The sequence below is a fragment of the Drosophila willistoni genome, unplaced genomic scaffold (genome assembly GCF_018902025.1).
Source record: "Drosophila willistoni isolate 14030-0811.24 unplaced genomic scaffold, UCI_dwil_1.1 Seg143.1, whole genome shotgun sequence".
NCBI lineage: Eukaryota > Metazoa > Arthropoda > Insecta > Diptera > Drosophilidae > Drosophila > Drosophila willistoni.
This window is the reverse complement of record NW_025814102.1, coordinates 1,313,175-1,323,932: the sequence shown is the minus strand read 5'-3', so window position 1 is coordinate 1,323,932 and position 10,758 is coordinate 1,313,175.

Below are 10,758 nucleotides of genomic sequence, written 5' to 3'. Positions count from 1 at the left end.
ATTGTGTTGTTTTGTATTGTATTTAGAGTTTTCAATGGACCGACTGCCAGCCTCTTCATTTGCATGCATATTCATTTAAATTTTTCAACAATGAGGCACAGTTTTAATTCATTCATTGCCTCATTCATTGATCTTTCTCTTTTGCATTGTGAAGGAGTTTTCGGTTGTCTTTGTTTGGGCAAATTGTCGAAACGGGAGGGGAGAGCAGAGCGCCCCATTTCAATGATCCTTGTCTTTCGTACTCTATTGTATGCTCTTAATTACACCAAGTAATTAAGTTAATTGCATATGGCATATGCTCAATTGACAACTTTGGGTTTAAATCAACTATATACGATTTGAGAGATGCAAATGTAGATATGTAATTCATTCAGTTAACGTTTACTTATTATTTTATATTATTTTTATTTAAGCTTAATGGTAGTTTATTTAAGGAATTCTAAATTTATCTGATTCCTGACCATAATCTATTGTTTGAGTTTAGTGTCTTGTTTGGCTTGTAAAACAAATGCCATCCCAACTCACCAGCCGGAAGTGTTTAATGAACATGAGACAAGTATAAATAAAGTAAGAAAAAGAATAAACTACAAGCGCAAAAACAGATAAAAATTTTGAAAATAAACACCGAATCAATTTTTGTCCAGTGAACAAAAAACCATAGAAAAAAAAAACACAAAACAAAGAAATAACCGTCAGGCAAACGAAAATAGAATCAAAGCTTAACCAACAATTTATTGGCAAACACTTTTTGATTTTGGCTTTAGAGGGATGCCAAGGGGAGGGGGGAGAACAAGTGACGTTTAAAGCCGACAAGCGACATGCACAAATCCGATCAGACTATAGCCAAACCATCACCATACAAACACTTTAACCCCCACCCCCATCCCTCGCACCATATTTCCCTTTAAAACGCTGGTCTAAACTTAAGCGGAGATTAGTCATCAATTCGCCCACCCCATCAGTTCGGCCACCTTTTTGCCAGGATTTTGGCCAAGGGAATATAAAAATATGGTACTAAGCGATAAACTGCATAGAGGCCAAGAGCGAGAAGTCTGAAATGACAAGTCAATTGTTGCGATTTTGAGAATCCACCCCAAGGTAGAGTTGGTATTTGCAGTTCTTAATTTAAAGGCAAATGTTTGGCTTCTCTCATTTTCTTCCGCCTTTGGCCATAAATCAGGGGCCAAAGCCCATTTTAGTTAGCGTTTAAATAGATCACAAATTGACATAAAATTAATGTGGCATATTTTTTTGGTTTGTTAAATTTAACAAAGAAACAAAGGAGGGGGTGGGGGACTTATGAGCACGCGTTTAACACGCGCGCTAATTTTTCGCCTTAATTATGCAGCCCGAAATCATATCAATATTCAAATGAGCCATCACAAGTGAGAGGAAGAGAGAGAGAGGGGGAGTGATAGAGAGACAGAGACAATGTGGTCTGGTGGAGCCTACGGCATGGGCTATGGCCAATGTCGTCGTCATTATCGGGCCAACTTCCATAAGTTTAGATTTCGGTTTTGTTTTTCAGCCGTTTTTGGCCATGCGTTTTGTTTTGATTGCCTTTGGGTCTTTTGTATATCAAATTTATGAGCTTAAAAAGTGTTTAGTTTTGTGGACCAGCCTCCAACCAACCAACCAACCAACCAGCCAATCTAAACAAACCAGTCAACAATAACAAATACACAATGCATAAAGATGGCCAAAATTTATGCGGTTCGCCCAGGCGGTTAATACTATTTCGAATATCAATTTTCAAATATCAAATAAGGCTAATAATGAAAAATCTTTGCAACAAACTCCTAACTCCAAAACCTATAAATCAAATTTGCTACAATTAAAGAAACTTCCAACTAAGAAAATTGGTTGCTTGATTATAGAAAAAGGTGAACTGATATAGTTGACTGATATATATTGATATAGATACAGTTGATTTGAATCTTTAAACAAATGATTATGAATCAAATATTTTTACTTATTTAACCAAAACAAGATTAGTTTTATGACCTAAAAGTGATCAATCAGATAGATAACGTTTATAGTTTCAATCAAAGTGTTATTTACTTCTGAAATAAGAAGAAAAAGCGTCTTAGTTAAATAGTTTTTCTACTACTTTGAAACATTATCTATTCAAGGAAAAGTTACTCTTTAACTAAACTAAATCTATTTAACTAATCTACTCTCAATTGAAGCCATATCGTATCATCACTTATCAAATTGTAAAAACATTTTGTTGAGCTTGCTTCTCTTTTTGTTTGGCTTGTTCCGTTTTGCACACTTTGCAAATGTAATTTTGTTGATTAAGAAAATTATAAAACTGTGTTTTGCAACCAGTTTTCTTGCCTTGAGCCAAGTCAAAGCAGAGCCAAACCCAACCCACAGCAAACCGACCCACATCCACATCCACATCCTCATCCGTCATATGTATGTTGTTGCAGCTCAGCTCTTTGACTCTTTTAATTCAGCTCACTCAATTTTTGCACGTTTTTCGCTTTCTAATTAGGCAAACGCTCAATTTTCGCACCGCTTCCCGTGATTAGATGGAAGATTTGAATACGATTTCGGGGGCAAAGCGCGAGAGTGAGTGAAAAGTCGGAAGAACGAATAACGAATGAGCTATGAGCAACTCGAAGCTTAAGCTGAAAAAATCAGCTCTAATGATGATCAAAGCAGAAACAAATTTTAATCACAACTTCCTGCATGAATCTACTATATAAATGTGTATATATACATTTTGTTTTTAGTTTCTACTGCTGCTGCTGCTGGGCGTGGGAAAAAGCTAAAGGCAAACATGGTTTTATAATTTCGGGTGTGGACGAGGCACAGAGACAAAAAAACAAAACAAAACACATCGGATGAATGAACCAACCCAACCAACCAACCAACAGTTCAGTTCAGATCAGTTGATTTGGGAAACCGAAATGAGACAAAGATTGAAGGGTCTTTTAATCTTAATGTAGTGTTATTAATCGGTTAACCCGAAGTCAGCTTATGCTACTTATACATCAAAAATAATATTAACATTGAATATATTTTTTTTAATATATTTAAATTCGTCTTGGAACCAATTTGAACCAATTTTTTGCCAACTACTTGAACCAATTTGCCATTCGCCATCAACAATGATGATGATGATGATGATGATGATGATAGAGCATAACAAATTTTTCACAATTTTACACTCAATTTTCCCATTAGGCATTTTCCAAAGCCATTTTCCTTTTAGCCATTTAGCAGCAAACTTGACATATCTTCATGATGCTAGAAGGTAAACGAAAAAGCCCCAAAACACCAGTCAAAGAGACCAATTTACCAGACCAAAAAACTAAAATATGATTGATTAATTGACTTGCTAGACTTCTCCGAGTTGTGACTGACTATCAAATGACTATTTAAATACAAGAACTTCAGCAACAACAACAAACAATAATGATTACATGACAGAGTTCAAAATACGCTCGCGGCGGTCCCAAATAAGACGAAGACAACGACTAAGAAAAAGGGACGAGGAGGGGGCCGGACAATGGGCTTCTCTCCCCATCTCTCAATTCAAGCTAAAAACGCAAACTCCAAATCGAACACGAAACCCTCAATCATAAGAACCTCAAACAAACCAGGCTAGACCATATGCCATACCTCTTTTTCGGCCATTCAGTTAGTCACTTAGTTGTCTTGAACTAGGCTTGCGGCATTTTTGTTTAGTCAAGAACAAAATAGTTGATCTAATATTATGGTTGTTGTTTTGCTAAACAACTTTTCTTTACATATATTTCAAGTGTTTTTTGAAAAATTAGTTCAAACTCGAAATGGTAGTTAGAGGAAATTTTTAAGTGAATATTTTCCGTCAAGTATTCTGTCTTGACTTTATTCCTATTACAATCAATAATTTTTGCAACCGATAAACTGTAACGATTAATTTTTGGGGATTTGCCATAAATATTTACATAAATAGATAGGTAAATAATTATATTTAATAAGTTATTGTAATTATTGTAATTAATGTAAAAATTAGCTTGCCTTTGGCGACTGATCATTATAAATATTTATTAATATAAAATATACAAATTTGTATTATCAATGGCAAAAATCCAAAACAGATCGATGGGTGTTTAAGTGGTTTTAGTTAGTTATTATGGCATAGTTATTAATGTGTTGGCTAAAAGCGATGCGAAATGATGGTAGAACGTAGTTGGTGGGGTGGCGCGGTGAAGTCGAGTGGGTAGAGGCTGATGAGGGAAGGAGACAAAACAATGGGACACATTTGCAAAAAGCCACACGAATAACCGCATGAAATCACATAAATTAAAATAACTCTATTAACCTGAACAAATTTATTATTTTGACCAAAGAGAATTTTCTTTTTTATTTGTTGTTATGGGTATGTGTGCGTGTGTGTGTTTGGGCCAAAGTTTATGGATGTTGGTGAATGGAGTCGTGGGCTAAAGAAGTATGGGGGAGATGACAATGAAACGCGTGACTTGAAAGAGAGTGGGGTAGGGGTATGAGAGAGAGAGCTACTACCACAAAATACTGAGGTTTCGGCTTCTGTGTATATAGTTTGTTCATTTTTTCTTCCTTCTGTTTGGTTTTGGTTTGTTTTGTTTTGTTTTTTTTTTGTTGGGGGGGAGTGGGAAAAACAAAATTTATTATACTCGTCTGCCTGCCAAAATGGGAGTGAGACATGGGTTGGAGGTTGGGTGCTTTTTGTCCAGGACCAGGTCCAGGTCCGTTAACTGTGCGGCATTTAAGCACCTGCTGTGAATCAGCCATACCCCAATTCCTTTAGTCCTCCACGCCCCGCCCCCTCCACCCCCTCCTCCAACCATTGCGACCCACTCACACTATGTCCCCGTCTTCCATACATCATTGCGCCGCAAAATGTTTATGACCCTCTGGGTCCTCTCCTCCGCCCCTTCGGCACATGCCACTGCTGGTCCTGACCCCTCGCTGTCCAGCCATTTGTCGTTGCCCCCCAACGAGCATTTAATAGTTTTGCGCGGCAATTCTCGTAATGGTTTATTTATTTTTAATCATAGAACAAATACGCCGAGCAAAACGAAAAATATGGCCCATCATTTGTTCAACGATATGTGCAAACAATTGGCGCATTAAAGCGCAAAACACAATACGGCTACATACAATCAATTTCGTTTTGATGGAATGAAAAATGCATGAAGACGTAATGACTGAATGAATGAATGAATGAATCACAAATCCAAGGACATATCTACATATTTACCTTCATATATATTAGAGTAAACAATGAACCCAAAGACCCGAAAGAACAACTAGCAAGATAAAAAAAGTTTATTCACTACATAGTTCGATGTTTAGTACTAAACCAAATAGAGATTTAATTGTCTGAAGGTTGATTTATTCACATATAAGAAAGAACTGATTCCATCTAAGTGGACATAATGGAAGCATAAACCAAATGAAGAGAGGCAAAAGACTCATCAATGCATTCAATTATGGGTCAACTATCATCAAATGCAACTAGTTCCCATTGTATAGGTACAAACTTGAGCACTTAACATACGACACGAGCCTACATACCAAATTTGGTGGCTCTATATATAGTCTCCTAGATCTAGGCGTTCATACGGACGGACGGACGGACATGGCTAGATCGCCTAGGCTGTTGATGCTGATCAAGAATATATATTCTTTATGGGGTCGGAGAAGCTTCCCTCTTCCTATATCATTTCACCATATGGGTGTTTGGCATAAAGAGAATGGGAGTTATATTATATATCAAACAGGCATGAGAAACAAACAAATCAGATTTCAAATTTCTTACTATGCTGATATATAAGAGGTTCTTCTGGATTCTTTCGGCGACATTTTAATATTCCGTAAGTTCAAAGGTTTTGATTAAAATCATAAATGTACATACATATATGACGGAATTAAAAAATTATGTTATGACGTACATAGCTCAGTTCAACTAGAAGATTTCGTACTAAGAATGCAGATAACGAAATATTCTTGAAATATTATTATTATATTATTATTCAATGAATATTTAAAAAATTAAATCATTGCTCTTGTAGACATTATCTGAGTCGCAAGTGTAAAGTAAACTCAACTTAAACTCATCTTGACAAATAAATAAATTTTTTAATACTTTAAAAATGAGACTACAAAATGGTCTTCCTCTTTATGTCCTCCTCTTTTTTCTGGGATTCCGGCAAATAATCTCAACAACTCTTTCAATATCAGATGATCATGGGGTGAGTGTGCCTAAGAGAATAGTGAAAGTAAATTTCAATCTGATAAATCAATAATTATATACAGGAATGCGGATTCTCAAATGACGAGGAAGATTTGTGTGCCTTATATTGCCATAGGTCTATGAAACTCGGTCTAGCTTATATTATTGAGTTGAAAGAAAAAATCAAAATGCTCGAAGAGAATCATTCAGAGAGTGAAAATAGTCAGTTAACCAAAGCAGTTGAGAATTTGCAAAGTAAAATTGATCAACAGAATATACAGATAGCTAATATTAACGATTTTATAACAAACTCAGTTTACAAGCAGAATCAGGTAGAAGAGAAAGCCAAATCTCAAACTGAGATAGACAATTTTAAGAGGAAAGTAGAACAATTGAAAGAGAAATTAAAAAATGTTGAACTTCAAGCAGCCAAAGATAAGAAAGAAAGCTTAGCTGAACAAAAAAATTTAAGAAATAAAATTGAACAAATCTTAAGAGACAAGAGCAAGGAATTAGATGGGGCTAGAAATAGAGAAATAGAGAATCTAAAAGAGGAATTAGCTACCCAAAAATCAGATTTAGATAAAGCAATTAAAGACCTCGAGTCGAAAAACAAGGAATTTGTAGAATATCAGACTAAGGAAAAGAATTCTAGCAACAAAATTGGAGAATTAAATTCTAAAATCTCATCATTAAAGAAAACTCTAGAAGAATCTGAAACTAAGTTGACTGATTCGAATCATTTACTTAAAAAAAATTCCCTACAACTAAACCAAACTAATGAATATTTAATCGAGTGTCAGAAGATAATACCAACAACTGGTTGCAAAGGCCTCTCTTCGGGAATTCATCAAATTGGGTTTCCTGGGATTGATCCGATTTCTGCTCTTTGCGAGGGAGATTTAGATGGTGGTGGGTGGATAGTTATTCATAAACGATTTGATGGCAGCGTAGACTTTAATAGAACTTGGACTGAGTATCGTAATGGGTTCGGAAATAAGGAGGGAGAATTTTTTATTGGTCATGAGAATTTGCATCGTATTACCAATTCCCAAACCTATGAACTTTATGTGCAATTGGGATATCACAGTAAACCTTTCCAATCTGCTAGTTATGGTAATTTTAGAATTGGCAACGAAACTACAAAATATAAGTTGGTGTCGTTGGGAGAGTTTACAGGAACAGCTTTGGATATTATGAACGACCATTTAAATCAAGCATTTTCCAGTGTTGATCAAGATAATGATCGGTGGAAATTTGGTAATTGTGCCAAATATTATGGTGCCTGGTGGCATGGTAATTGTAGTCGGATGTAAGTAACCAATTTAACTATACAATATTAAACAATTGTCAAATATTTTGTTTATCTCAATTAGCTACCTCAGCGGAAAATATTTCAATAAAGAAGTCAAGAATTATTTAAGTATGAGCTGGAACAATGATTCTCCCAAATCAGTCCAGATGCTTATCCGACCAAAATCTAGATGGACTTCATCTCAAAATTAACGAAAATTTGGCAAAACCATGCAAACAAAAAAAAAAAGAAAAAAAATTGATATTTCAGCAACAAAACAAGTAATTTTCAAACATAATTTCTGGACGTATCCAATCTTGAGTGGAGAACTTCCGTTTTCAGTTTTGCATCATTGTTAGATGACACTGACTGTCTGCCTAAAAGAATTTTTATTGAAGTTCAAATGCAAACAAAATTTAATTTTTTGCAATTTACTATAATGATATATAAATATAAAAAAAAAATCAATAAAAACAATATTTTTCTTATCTAGATAATGTAAAATGCGTTCTTTTTGATTTCTTTAACAGTATACAAATATGTCCTAACCAAGGAGTAAACCAGAGAACCTGGCTTACAATTATTCGATCATGCTGAAGTTTGTATACCCTTTCAAGTTCCCATATTCTGTGATCCCTTGGCAAATAGGCAAAATTTTTTATGTCGGAAGAAAAGAAGCATGACGAGGTGAGTTTATAAAGTTAGTGCGTCTGCCCATCTGCCGTCTGGATCAGCATGCAAACTCTATATCTTTTGATCAGAAAATCTAAATAAAAAATAAACCAAACTAAGGAATATTTAATAGAGTGTCACTGGTTGTAAAGGCCTATCATCGGGAATTCATAAAATTAAAATACCTGGACGTGACCCGATTTCCGTTCTCTGCGAGGGAGATATAGAATGTGGTGGGTGCTATTCATAAACGATTTGGTGGTCCAATTGCTCCGATAATTGTTCTAATATCTATGATGCCTGGTGGCACAAAGTTTATGGAAAAAAGTAAGTTTAATCATTATAGTCAAAATAATAGTAATTGTCATATTTTTTGGTTTATCATTAAGGGGAAATTTAATAAACTCAGATCGACCCAGATGCTAATCCGAACCAAATAATGTTTAACTATTATTTTAGACACTTATTCTGTTTCTCTAGTGTTGCTTTCGATGTTTGCCTAATAAGGAGAGTTCATTGTAATTGAAAATTAAAAAAAAAGCAAAATCTGAGCGTGTACTAAGCCAGTACACATTCCAAACATGGTGCCTATGTCTAGTATAGTCTTTGAGAAAATCAGTCTAAGTACCAAATGTAGTGACTCTAGCTCTTATAGTCTCGGAGATCTACGTGTTCACAGGGACAGACGGACGGACATGGCTAGATCGACTCCTAATCAAGAATATATATACTTTATGGGGTCGGAAATGCTTGCTTCTGCCTGTTACATACATTTTGGCGACTTTAATATACAATTTCACCCTTTGGGTGTTTGGGATAAAAATTGCATATGTACATACATAGAATTGATACGAACACAACGATACAATATTATATCGCTTAAGAAATAAATTCACTGAACTAAAAAACTGCTTTTAACTTAATGCGTTTAATTTAATTGTTCGACTTTCGATTAGTTTAATAAGTTGCAGCTTTTATTGCTATATTTTTGCCAAGATTGTAAGTCCTTCAAGTCGATGTCATTATTGTGGAGTTAGTTTAAAGTTTGTTTTGCCACTTGTGGTAACTTTTTCTTTCTTACTCAATTATCTTTCTAACTCTTTCGCACACACAGGCAGACACACACACACACATATTTGGTTGATTCGTTTCTGACCATCAAAAGTGAGTGCATCCTGTGTTCAATTTGAGTGCCCATCCTCTTTGTCCAAATGCAAACGTTGAAAGCCTCAATCTTTGGTTGGCTTTGACCAAATCTTCGCCTGCATTTCCTGTCCAACAATGGGAAAGTGCCAACAACTGACTATGACGACGATAATGATGGTGACGATAATGATGGTGCTGCTGCTGCTGATGATGATGATGATGATGATGATGATGATGGCGGTGGCAAAGGCAGTGGCAGTGGCAGTTTGCACGCGGCAACAAGTGTTGCACTTAATTTGCATGCAACATGCAGCAGCTTCTCTCTACCCCCTAGCGAAGATTTGCATACAATCAAAGTGAAACGAAATTGATTTGCCACTTTGTGTTGTGTTGCTATTGCTGCAGCCCCTTTCCTTCCATCTTGGTCCTCACCGACACCTTCATCGCCATCATCAACATCATCATCATCGTCATCATCAGCATCATCAACATCATCCACGAGTCTCGTTGGTTTCAATTTAGCAAATGGCATTTGGCCTGGGACCTGCTCAATTATTAATTTTTGTCGCGTGCCAAGCCAAACGATGCCGTTGCCGAACTTGAAAAATGATTGCGCATAATTGAAATCGAAATGAAGCGCAACATTTTTGTTAACGTCAGCCTAACGACCATCAAAAAGTGCCTGTCAGTCACAATATCGATAGAATGGATATACTTACTTGCGCTTGCTTGCCTTTTCATGTTGAGCTATATAGAAATAGAAATCGAAATAGAAATGCTGTGCTCCAAGATTGGCAGCCAACTACTATTTCTCTATGATAAATGATAGTGGGTCCACATACACTAAGAAAAGTGTGGCTGCACATTCATAATTGAAAAATGCCATTAACAAGCGTTTTCTAAGCATTTTCGTCAAGTGTATAAGCCATGCCCTGTTAGCCACCTGCACTTTACACAAGTTACTTACACAGATATACATATATGTATAGAGAATGGTTAAAAAGTGGGCGTGTAACCATTGTTAGATTGTGTCAACTTTTTGGCCTCACTCAATTTGTATCTCTGCCGACAAAGGCCCACGCACATGTCTATCGATTTTGTTCCAAGGATAGAATAGATCTTTCCTAAAAATAGTCCGAAAGCCCCATATCAGTCAGGAGACATACTATACATACATACAGAAATTCTTGTTGTTAGCCCCATCACCACCCATTGAAATAATTATAATAAATATTTGAAAATAGCCACTAGACAAGCGTGAGAATTTTACGTTCGGTGGCCATTGCTCCAGCTTTGCAATTATCTAATTAATTATTTAATAAAACGAAGACAGCAACAGCAACATAAATTGAAAATAGAAAATTGTCTGTGGCATGCAAGGCATTCATGTCAGAGGAGGGCCATCAGGTGGCAAATATAGCAGGTGGTAGTAGTT